Genomic DNA, 12,781 nt, shown 5'->3' with positions numbered 1-12,781 from the left:
TTCTAGGAAATGTTGGAAAGTTATTTCTAGTAAAAAATAACTAGTTATTTCTAGTTATTTCTAATAAAGACTGTTTGTGCACGATGTTTTACGCAAACACTTTTCTAACTGAAAATTCTTACTCAAAAATTTTGTGGTTAGGGATATTTTGGTGAAACAAATTATTTCAACAACTATAAGGCCTTTTTAGTGCCTTTTTAAGGAAATGTTGGAAAAGTATTTCTAGTAAAAATACATCTTTAAGGATCATTAGTACTTCATTGTTCTTGGGTGCACTTTTCTAGTTGAAAATTCTTACCTGAAAACTTTTGTGGTCAAGCAATTTTTGATAAAATAAATTACTTTCTAAAACTATAATGCCTTGTTAGTTGCTTTTTTTGAAATCATTGGCAAAATATTTCTAGTAGGAATATGTCTCTAGGGACCATTAGTGCTTCATGTTTCCTGGAAACACTTTTCTAGTTGAACATTCTTACCAAGAAAATTTTGTGGTAAGACAATTTTTTAAACAAATTATTTTCTAAAACTATGATGCCGTTTTATAGAATTTTTTCAGAAAATGTTGGAAATATTTTTCATGTAAAATACATCCCTAGGGACGATTAGTGCCTCATGTTTCCTCTGAACACTTTTCATTCTAAAAATTCATTCCAGGTAAATTTTATGGTTAGGCATTTTTTGTTGAACCAAATTGCTTTCTACAACTATAAGGCCTTTTTTGTGCATTTTAGGAAACGTTGGAAAAATATTTCTAGAAAAAATACATCAATTGAGACCATTAATGCCTCATGTTTCTTGGAAACATTTTTCTAACTAAAATTTCTTAGTTGGAAAATTTTGGGTTCAGGCAATTTTTACTGAAACAAATTACATTCTACGATCAGGAGTCACACAAATATGTCTCTAGGGACCATTAGTGCCTCCTGTTTCCTAGAAACACTTTTCTAGAAGAAAATTATTACCAAGAAAATTTTTTGGAATAATAATTTTTGTTGAACCAAATTATATTCTACCACTATAAGGCCTTGTTCGTGTACTTTTATGAAAAATGTTGGAAAAGTACTTCTAGTAAAAATACATCTCAAGTGACCATTAGTGCCTCTTGTTTCCTAGAAACACTTTTCTCGCTGAAAATTCTTTCTAGGAAAATTTTTTAGTAAAGAAATTTTTGGTTAAACAAATTACTTTTTACAACAGTACGACCTTGTTAGTGCATTTTTTCAGGAAATAATGGAAAATTATTTCTTGTAAAAATACATTTGTAGGGACCATTAGTGCATCATGTTTCCTTGAAACACTATTCAAATTTAAATTCTTACCAAGAAAATTTTGTGGTAAGGCAATTTTTGCGAAAACAAATTATTCTACAACTATAAGGCCTTGTTAGTGTTTTTTTTGCTAAATTTTTAAAATGTATTTCTAGTAAAAATAAGTCTCCAGGGATGATTACTGCCTCATGTTTTCTTGAAACACTTTTCTAGCTGAAAATTCTTACAGGGAAAATTTAGTGGTAATGCATTTTTTGCTGAAACAAATTTCTTTCAACAACTATAAGGTTTTTTTAGTAAACAAATTCAAAAAAACTTGGCAATATATTTCTTGTAAAAATAAAACTACAGGGACCATTAGTGCTTCTTGTTACCTAAAACACTTTTCTTGTTAAAAATTCCCAATAAGAAATTTTTGTCGTAAGGCAATTTTTGATGAATGAAATAAATTTTTATAACTATAAGGCCTTGTTAGTTCAGTTTTTTAGGAAACGTTGGAAAAGTATTTCTGGTCAAAATACATCTTTAGAGACCATTAGTGCCACATGTTTCTTGGAAACACTTTTCTAGCTAAAAATTCCTACAAGGATATTCTTTTAGTCAGGCATTTTTTGTTGAAACAAATTACTTTTTAATAATATAAGGCCTAGTTAGGGTATTTTTTAAGGAATATTTGGAAAAATATTTCTTGTAAAAATGTGTCTCTAGGGACCATTAGTCCCCAATGTTTCATGGAAACATTTATCTAGCTCAAAATTCTTTTAAAGAAAATTTTGTGGTGAGGCATTTTTTTCTGAAACAACGTACTTTCTACGTCTATTAGGCTTTGATAATGCATTTTTTTAGGAATAACTGGAAATTTTTTTCCATTAAAAAATCATCTTCTTGGACCATTAGTGCCACATGTTTCCTGGAAACACTTTTTTACTTGAAAATTCTTACAAGGAAAAATTTGTGGCCAGGCTTTTTTTCTAAAACAAAATTACTTTCTACATCTATAACATCTTGTTAGTGCATTTTTCAAGAAATGTTGGAAAACTATTTGTAGTAAAAATACGTCTCCAAAGACGTTTTGAGGAAACACTTTTCAAGCTGAAAATTCTTACCAAGAAAATTTTGTGGTTAGGCAATTTTTTATGAAACAAATTACTTCTTACAACTATAAGGCCTTGTTAGTATATTTCTTAGGGAAATATTAGAAAAGTATTTCTAGTAAAAATATGTCTATAGGGACTATTAGTTTCATTTTTCAAAAAACATTGTCAAAGAATTTCTTGAAAAAATACGTCTCCAGGGACCATTAGTGCGTCATGTTTCCTAGACACTTTTCTAGCTGTAAATTCTTACCAAGAAATAATTGTAGAAATTTTTTTTTTCTGAAACAAATTACTTTCTATGACCATAAGGCCTTGTTTGTGCATTTTATCAGGAAAATATGGAAATGTTTTTCTTGTAAAAATATGTCTCCAGGGACCCATAGACCTCATATTTCCCAGAAACACTTTTCGAACTGAAAATTCATACCTGGAAAATTGTGGTATGACAATATTTGTAGAAACAAATTACTTTCTACAACTATGAGGCCTTTGTTAGTTCTTTTTTTTTTCCAACAAACGTTAGAAAAGTGTTTCTAATAATAATACATATCCAAAGACCATTAGTGCTTCATGTTTCTTGGAACACTTTTCTAGCTGAAAATTCTTACAAGGACAATTTTGTGGAGAACTATATTTTGCAGAAACAAAATACATTCTACAACTAAATGGCCATGTTACTGCATTTTTTAGGAGACATTGAAAAAGTATTTATAGTGAAAATACGTCTCCAGGGACTATTAGTGCCTCATGTTTTCTGGAAACATCTTTCTAGCTGAAAATTCTTACGAGGAAAATTTTATGGTGTGACAATTTTTGCTAAAACATTTACTTGCTACAATTATAAGGCCTTTTTATTGCCTTTTTCAAAGGAAATGTTGCAAAAGTATTTCTAGTAAAAATACAGCTTCAGGGACCATTAGTGTCTCAAGTTGTTGGGAAACTCTTTTCAAGAAAAAAATGCTTACTAGAAATTTTTTATGGTGAGATATTTTTTGCTTAATCAAATAACTTTTTACAACTATAAAGCCTTGTTACTGCATTTTTAGGAAATATTGGAAATTTATTTATAGTAAAAATACATCTCCAAGGTCCATTAGTTTCCCATGTTTTTTGGAAACACTTTTCAAGCTGAAAATTTCATCCCACAAAAATTGTGTTAAGATATTTTTGCTGAATCAAATTACTTTCTACAACTATTTGGCTTTTCTAATGCATTCTTTTCTTAAATGTTGGAAAAGTATTTCTACTAAAAATTAGTCTATAGAGACTATTAGTGCCTCTTGTTTCTAGGAAACATTTTTCAAGCAAAAAAATACTACCAAGATATTTTTTTGAAGAGGCAATTTTGGGTGAAAGAAGTTACATTCTATTACTCTAAGTCCTAGTTACTACAATATTTCAGGAACCATTGGAAAAGTTTTAGTAAAAATATGTCTCCAGGGACTATTAGTGCCTCATGTTTCTAAGAAACACTTTTCTCGTAGAAAATTCTTACCAAAAAAAAATTTGTGGAGAGGCAATTTTTGCTAAAACAAATTACATTCTGCTACTATAAGTCATTGTTAGTGCAATATTTCAGGAACCATTGGAAAAGCATTTCAAGTAAAAATACGTCTCTAGGGACCATTAGTGCCTCTTGTTTCCTGGAAACACTTTTCTCATTGAAATATTTTTCCAAAAAAATTGGTGGTAAGACATTTTTGCTGAAACATATTACTTTCCTCAACTATATGACCTTGTTAGTGCATTTTTTTTCGAAAATACTGGTAATATATTTCTTTCAAAAATATGTATCTAAAGACCATTTGTGCCGCAAGTTTACTGAAAACACTTTTCAAGATTAAAAATGTTACTCGAAAAATTGTGGTAAGGCTATTTTTGCTAAAATAATTACTATCTACAACTATAAGACCTTGCTAGTGCAGTTTTCTGGAAACGTTGGAAAACTATTTCTAGTAAATACACATCTATAGGGATCATTAGTTCCTCATGTTTCCTAGAAACAACTTTCAAGATAAAAATTTCTTACGAAGATTTTTTTTTTAATGTTGCAATTTTTTGCATAAAAAATTTCTTTCTACAACTAGAAGGTCTTGTTAGTGCATTTTTTAAAAACTTTCAAAATTTATTCGTAGTAAAAATACATCTTTAGGAACCATTAGTGCCTCATGTTTCCAGGAAACACTTCTCTATCAGAAAATTCCTACCAGGAAAACTTTGTAGTAAGGCAATATTTGCTTAAACAAATAGAGGCCTTGTTGGTACATTTTTTATTTTTTTTGGGAAATGTTAAAAAAATATTTTTAGTAAAAATGTATCTCCAGAGACCATTAGTGCCTCATGTTTCCTAGAAACATTTTTCTTGTTGAAAATTCATGTCAGGAAAATTTGGTGGTAAGGCAATATTTGTTAAAATAAATTACTTTCTACAACTATAACTCCTTCTTAAAGCCTTTTTTTAGGAAACATTGGAAATGTATTTCCAAAAAAACACATCTCCAGGGACCCATTAGTGCTTCATGTTTCTTGGAACCACTTTTTCAAGGTGTAAATGTTTTCTAGGAAAAAAAATTTAAGGCAATTTTTGTTGAAGCAAATTACATTCTACAACTATAAGGTCGTGTTCTTGCAACAAATTTCTTTCTACAACTATAAGGCTTTGTGTATTTTTTCCAGGAAAACCATGGAAAAATATTTGTAGTAAAAATATGTCTCCAGGGACCATTAATGCCTTGACTTTGGTGGAAACACTTTTCAAGTTGAAAACTTTTATCAGGAAAATTTTGTGGTGATGCAATTTTTGCTGAAAATTATTACTTTACACAACTATAAAAACTTGTTAGTGCATTTTTTTCAGGAAATTTTGGAAAAATATTTCTAGTAAAAATGCAATACTTGGGATCATTAATGCCTCATGTTTCCTAGAAACACTTTTCTAGCTGAAAATTCTTTGCAAGAAAATTTTGTGGTAAGGCAATTTTAGTTGAAACAAATTACTTTCTACAACTATAACGCCATGTTAGTACCTTTTTTTAGGAAACATTGGAAATGTATTTCATGTAAAAATATGTTGTGGTCCTGACCATAGACCTCGTCACTTGACGAAGGGAAGGATCGCCAAGGGGAACAGGGGATGAACCAGGCCTAACGGACTTTCCTGGTCGACCTATGATGCCGAGAATGGGAGGGAATGAAGGAAGGATTGGAGATGTGGAGTCAGACTCGTCGAAGGGATGCCTGAACCTTGGGTTCGTCAAGGAGAACGCCAATCCTGGGTTCCTTAGAGGAGAATCCCGATCCTGGTTAGGTTGAAATCATTCTTGCCTAATTTCATTTCTTGAGCTCCCTTAAAGAAATTCACGCTAAGGGCCCAATTGAATGTTTTTACAATCCTGCCATTGTGGCTTACATGCTAACGACTTATGAAATAAAATAGACATATACATGCTAACGACTTATGAAATAAAATAGAAATATAATCCTATAGTACTTGGCTGTTCCACTGAGTCACCAACTCACCCGCGTCGCCTCTGGATGACTCGTCCTGCTATGGAGTCCATAACATCACTCCCCCCCTTGGAGAAAGAGCTTGTCCGCAAGCTCGAATGTAGGGTAGACATGCTAGAAAACATCTAGGTCTTCCCAAGTGGCTTTTGTGGCATCTATGTGTGTCCACTGGACTAGGACTTCTCTGCGCTCATGATTCAGCCGAGCACTTAATATTTTGGCAAGAGTGAGAGAAACTTTACCATCTTCAATTGGTGGTAAGGCGGGAATAGATTGGGGGCGGGACCCTTGAGTGGCTTGAGTAAGGAGACATGAAAGACATTGTGTAGCTTGAACTCTGGAGGAATTTGTAGCTTATATGCAACCTGCCCAGTACGCTGGATAATTTTGAAGGGGCCAAAATATTTTGGAGAAAGCTTGTGATGAGTGCCTTCAATAGAATTTTGACGGTAAGGTTGACGGTGGAGCCATAGAAAGTCATCCGGATTGTACTGAATATCGCGGTGTCCCTGATCATAATAGTGCTTCATGCGGGCTTGAGTTGTTCGAAGGTGTTGGACAATGAATTCCAAAAATTGACCACGAGTTATAAGAGCTTACTACATCCACTTTGGTAGTTCCACGAGCATAGGAGAGCAAGCGAGGAGGATCCCTGCCATATAGTATTTTCAATTTTGTTTCATGTAAAGCCGCGTGGAAAGACGTGTTGTAGCAGTACTCTGCCCAAGGAAGGCAATCTACCCACTTTTTAGGATTGTCCCCCAAAAAACACCACAAGTACATCTCAATGGTGCGGTTGACCACCTCAGTCTGGCCGTCTGTTTGAGGGTGATATGCGGAGGAGTATTTGAGTTTGGTACCACAAAACTTGAAAATGTCCTTCCAAAAGATACTAGTAAATACCACATCTCGATCACTGACGATGGATTCCGGAATACCGTGGAGGCGGACAATGTTGGAAAAGAAAACTTGGGCTACAGTGGCTGCTGTATAGGGATGCTCCATAGGAATAAAGTGTGCATATTTAGAAAAATGGTCTACCACCACCAAGAGAACCGATTTGCTCGAAGTTTTCGGAAGCCCTTCAATGAAATCCTTAGAAATGTCTGCCCATACCTGTGTGGGAAGATTGAGTGGTTGTAAGATGCCAGCTGGACTCAAAATGATCAGCTTTGTTCCGTTGACACACTAGACACTCAGCCACATACGTTGCAACTGTGGATTTCATCCTTGGCCAATAAAAATATTCCCGGATGCATGGAAGAGTTTTCTGCACCCCTTTATGCTTGTTGTCATGATAAGATGAGGCAGCCAGTGCTACCAATGGTGAAGTGGATGCTAGATATGCTTTTTATAGAGAATAATGTGGTCATGAACGGACCAGTGGGCTGACTTAGTGCCTGCAACAATCTGCTGTGACAACTCCTATAAATTTGGTGTGTGCTGGTGTTCTTCTCTGATGGAATCTAGTAAGATAGAAGTGGGGTGACTGATGGCAGCCAAATGCAGTTGGTCTTTGGAACGATGGGAGAGGGCATCAATAGCTTTATTCAGAGTACCCGCTATTGAAAGATAAGCTCAAGCCCACACGACCAAGGAAGGCCCACATATCTAAGATTATTATAAGATGTGCCACATGACCAAGGAGGGCCCACAAGATGGGCCCAAGCCCATAAGAAGTAGGACCCACAATGATTACCATGAGCTGGCATCCTTATCACATCAGTTGGAAGATCAAGGACTCACAAAAGTATCTTTATCTTAGGTTCATGACCAAGAAAAGTTTTAGTTTGAGTTATGTTTGTCTTTTATCAATATTGAGTTATTTAATTGTGTTAGGACTTATCTTTAAGTGTTAGAGTTTGGGTGTAATTGGGACAAGGGTAGTTTTATTGTAATTGGACTCTACTACCTTCCTCTATTATAAATAGAGGTTCATGTACTCTAATTACAACAAGTTATTGATGTCAATGAAGTATTTCACTTTTCCATAAATTCAACATGGTATCAGAGGTTCATGTACCCATTGTTTTGCCTCACTTTTTGAGTTGATATATCAGAAAAATATCTCACTTATCCCTGGTTTGAGGGCTTATCTATGCATCTATGTTATATGGGCTTATTTCTTAATCTATGATATTTGGTTCAAGCTAGGATCACTGCCATTACCTCCCAGCTTTAGGGGGAGAAGTACGAGAAGTACAAGAAGTACAAGAAAGAGGTATTTTATTCCATATGTTGTGGATGAGTTTATGTGACCAAAATATTCAAGAAAGGGGGAGCACAAAAGATGAAGCTGGTGCATCTAAGAAAAAAAAATTATATTAGATTATTTCATGGGTTCTTTTACAAAGTTTATTATTTGGTTCGTGTTATATGTGTTGGAAGATGGTCGTGTTATATTCAACTGCAGCTATTATGTCTCTTTGGGGACATTATTATAGAAGAAGAGGTGGCCCCATGTCATCATTTATTTTACCCCGTCAAAAAGATGAAAATTATTAGTGGTTGGGAATCCATGATGGAGGAACTTCATCCCCATCCAAAAGATCAAAATTATTTGTGGTTGGAAGTCCATGATGGAGGAACTTCATCCCCATCAAAAAGATCAAAATTATTTGTGGTTGAAAGTCCATGACGGAGGAACTTAAAATTACATCTATGTTATCCCCACCCCCCCCCCCCCCCCCCCCCCCCCCCCCCCCCCCCCCCCCTTGTAATGGCTTTTATGTCTCCTACCACTTGAGAGTCGTTGTCCTGTGGAGGGACATGGTGGTGGACACTTCAGAGCAATGCCGATAGACACACTACCGATAGAAGTGGAGTGTGTCCTACATCCAGCATTAGGACTGGGGTATGAAGCAATGCTTACCGGCTAGGAGTGATTTTCGTAAGGCTTCAATAAAGGACGCAACAGCGTGAGGGGGAGTATTGGAAGATGAAAGCATATTGGAAGATGTGTCATTTTATAAAAAACTATTCTATACATCATTTGCAGCAAGTTGGGAGTTCATGTTGTTCTCTCACCCCCAGCTTGAGGGGGAGTGTTGAAAGATAAGCTCAAACCCACATGACCAAGGAAGGCCCACAAGATGAGCCCAAGCTCATAAGAAGTAGGACCCACAATGATTACCATGAGTTGGCATCCTTATCATATCAGTTGGAAGATCAAGAAGGACTCACAAAAGTATATTTATCTTAGGGTCACGACGAAGAAGAGTTTTAGTTTGAGTTATGTTTGTCTTTGATCAATATTGAGTTATTTAATTGTGTTAGGACTTATCTGTAAGTGTTAGAGTTTGGGTGTAACTGGGACAAGGGTAGTTTTATTGTAATTGGACTCTACTACCTTCATCTATTATAAATAGAAGTTCATGTACTCTGATTAAAACAAGTTATTGATGTCAATGAAGTATTTCACTTTTCCATAAATTCAACACCCGCTTTATGTTCCACCTAAAAATCAAAGCCAATTAACATGCTAAGCCAGTGCTGTTGGGGAGAAGTTGATATGCGTTGATCAAACAGAAACTTCAAACTGTAGTGGTCTGTGCGGATAAGAAAAAAGCATCCCCATAAATAAGGTCTCCAATGGCAGACGGCCTTGGCTAGGCCAATGAGTTCCCATTCATAGGCTGGTAGCTTATGATGGTGAAGTGCGAGTTGACGGCTGAAATAGGCAATAGGGTGCTGGGATTGTTGAAGCACCGCCCGCCTCCTGAGGCATCACATTCTACCAGATCTTTGAAATCGGCTAATTGCTGTACCGGAGCTGATGCTAGAGCTTGCTTGAGTGCTTGGAATGATTTTCAGTGCTATCATTCCAGTGGAAGGCATTGCGGCGGAGAAGATTGGATAGAGGAGCAGCTAGTGGTGCATAGTTGTGGATAAACTTCCTATAATATCCGGCTAAGCCCGGAAATCCTCTCAATGCTGAAATATGGCACGGTGGTGGCCAATGCACAATTGCTTCAATCTTTTCCGGATCCACTGTTTCCCCTGTGGCTGTAATAACTTGACCAGATAGGGCACCTGATTGGTACCAAATGAGCGCTTGGAACGTTTTAATTATAAATGATGTGTCCGAAGAAGTTGGAACACCAAACGTAAGTCTCTTAAATAGTGAGTCCAAGACTTGTTGTAGATCAAAATGTCATCGAAGAACACTAACACAAATTTTCAGAGATAGTCATTAAATACCTCATTCATTAGTGCCTAAAATGTAGAAGGGATGTTGGAGAGACCGAAAGGCATGACGATGAACTCAAAGTGACCATGGTGAGTACGGAATGTGGTCTTCTCTATATGCAGAGGGTACATTCTGACTAGGTGATACCCCGAGCGCAAGTCTAACTTTATGAAAAAAATTTCTCAATGCAATTCATCTAATAACTCATCCACAACTGGAATAGGAAACTTGTCCTTAATGGTCTTGGCATTTAACTCACGGTAGTCCACACAAAAGCGCCTAGTACTGTCATTTTTCTTTACCAATAAAACTAGCGAGGAGAAAGGGGACTTACTCGGCCGGATGAGACCCTATTCGAGCATGTTTCGGCATTGATGTTCAATTTCATCCTTTTGGAGGTGGGGGTACTATATGGTCTCACAACCACCACTTCGGACCCAGCCTTCAAAGTGATCCAATGGTCACAATGTCTCAATGGCGGTAGAGTAATAGGTTCCAGAAATAAGTCCTGGAAGTGATCCAACAAGTTGTCTAAATTGCTATCCACCGGGGTGTGTTGCTGAAGTCCTTTTAGATGCACTGGCACCTCAGTTTTACGTCCTTGTAGTGTAACCTTGTTGTTGCCAACTTCAAAGCTCATCATCAATGCTGAAAAGTCCCACTAGATGGGCCCCAATGTTTGGAGCCACTTAACCCCCAAAACCATATCGAATCCTGCCAGTGGGATGATAAAAAACTCCACAAAAAATTGATGATTATCAATGGTAAACCTGACTTTCTTGCTGATCCCATAACTAGGCACCTTTTCCCCATTTGCAACAGAGACTGAAGCTACAGGCCACAGTTGAATTGGAAGCTTTAAAAACTTGGCAGCTGTGAAACTCAATAAATTATGAGTGTTGCTGGAGTCCACAAGACTTAAAAGGGGTTGCTTATTGACTAAGGCACAAACTTGCATGGTTGTGGTAGACTGGAGGCCTGTGATCGTGTGCAAAGAAACGGCGGGCTCTTCGACCTCGAGCTGCTCTACTTCTCAATTTCTTGCTTCTTCCTCATCCTTCACTTCTAACCAGAATAGTTTCTTACACTGGTGGCCGAATGTGTACAGCTCATCACAATTATAACATAACCCCTTTAATCTATGTTCTTCCATTTCAGACCGGTTTAATTTCCAGATGAATGCTGGAGTGGATGGAGGAGGTTTAGGTGTTATAGAAGTAGTGGTAGCAGTATTACTTCGCCACGGTGGTGCTATGGTAGGCACTACCGAGCTGTTCTTTCCCCCTTGCCAGACAGGTCTTCAAGTTTGAAATTTCTGTTTGGTTTACAAGGCTCTAGCCAAATTCATTGCCCTAGTCAAATCCGTAGGGCCAAGTAGTTCCACTTCCAAATGGAGGGACTCAGTGAGGCCAGCCGTGAACAAGCTGACATGTTGGTCCACTCGTACCACTTTGCTGGCTGGTGCTAATTTCTCTTGAAATTGCTTTTGGTACTGGACAACGCTACCCGTCTGTCGTAACAGTACTAAATCGCCCAAAGGATTGTTTTGAGCAAGGGACCCAAACCGTATGGTGCACAATTCTTTAAATTCATCCCATTCTATGTCAGGATGTTCCAACTCAAGTTGATGGCCCCATAGTTGCACTTCATCTAGCATGTGGAATGCGGCCAAGCCAACTTTGTCTATTTCAGCCGTAAAAAAAAAAAATTTCACAACGATATAAGCAAATTAAAGGGCCGTCAACCCCATTGTAAACCGAAAAATAGAGTTTAGTGTACCTTGGGACCACCCCACTGCTTGGACTGAAATTCTGGTGTGTTATGTGCGTCCAATGTGATGTGCACCTTGTCCAATTGAAGGTGCCTTCTCCCCCTCTCTCGGCATTGGTGTTTTTCCTGAAATCATCTCGTATATTTGAGAGAGTCGGCTATCTAGCAATGCTGCTAGTCGGCCCTCGGTCTCCTCCGGTCTGGTGTAAACCATTTCCGTGACTCTTGCCAGCAAATCCTCATGGGTCTAAGACTCCCCCATATTTACCTGCTCTGATACCAATGTGTTGTGGTCCCTGACCACAGACCTCGACACTCAAAAAAGGGAAGGATCGCCAAGGGGAATAGGGGATGAACCAGGCCTAACAGACTTACCTGGTTGACCTATGTTGCCAAGAATAGGAGGGAATGAAGGAAGGATTGGAGATGTGGAGTCAGACTCATCGAAGGGATGCCTGAACCTTGGGTTCATCAAGGAGAACGCCAATCTTGGGTTCCTTAGAGGAGAACGATGATCCTGGTTAGGTTGAAATCATTCTTGCCTCATTTCATTTCGTGAGCTCCCTTAAAGCAATTCACGCTAAGGGCCCAATTGAAGGTTTTTACAATCCTACCATTGTGGCTTACATGCTAATGACTTATGAAATAAAATAGACATATACATGCTAACGACTTATGAAATAAAATAGACATATAATCCACTGAATCACCAACTCCTCCACATCACCTCTGGATGACTCGTCCTACTATGGATTCCATAACAAAATACATCTCTAGGAACCATAAGTGCCTCATGTTTCCTTGAACCATTTTCCAAAATTTAAATTCTTACCAAGAAAATTTTGTGGTTAGACAATGTTTAATGAATAAAAATTACTTTCTACAACTATAAGGCCTTGTTAATGCATTTTTCTGGAAACGTTGGAAAAATATTTTTAGTGAAAATACGT

Source organism: Aristolochia californica, unplaced genomic scaffold (genome assembly GCF_029961685.1).
Source record: "Aristolochia californica isolate CCGP_79_NKW_82.1479 unplaced genomic scaffold, dmAriCali1.0.hap1 SCAF_4, whole genome shotgun sequence".
NCBI classification, from domain to species: domain Eukaryota; kingdom Viridiplantae; phylum Streptophyta; class Magnoliopsida; order Piperales; family Aristolochiaceae; genus Aristolochia; species Aristolochia californica.
This window is presented reverse-complemented; position numbering follows the sequence as displayed.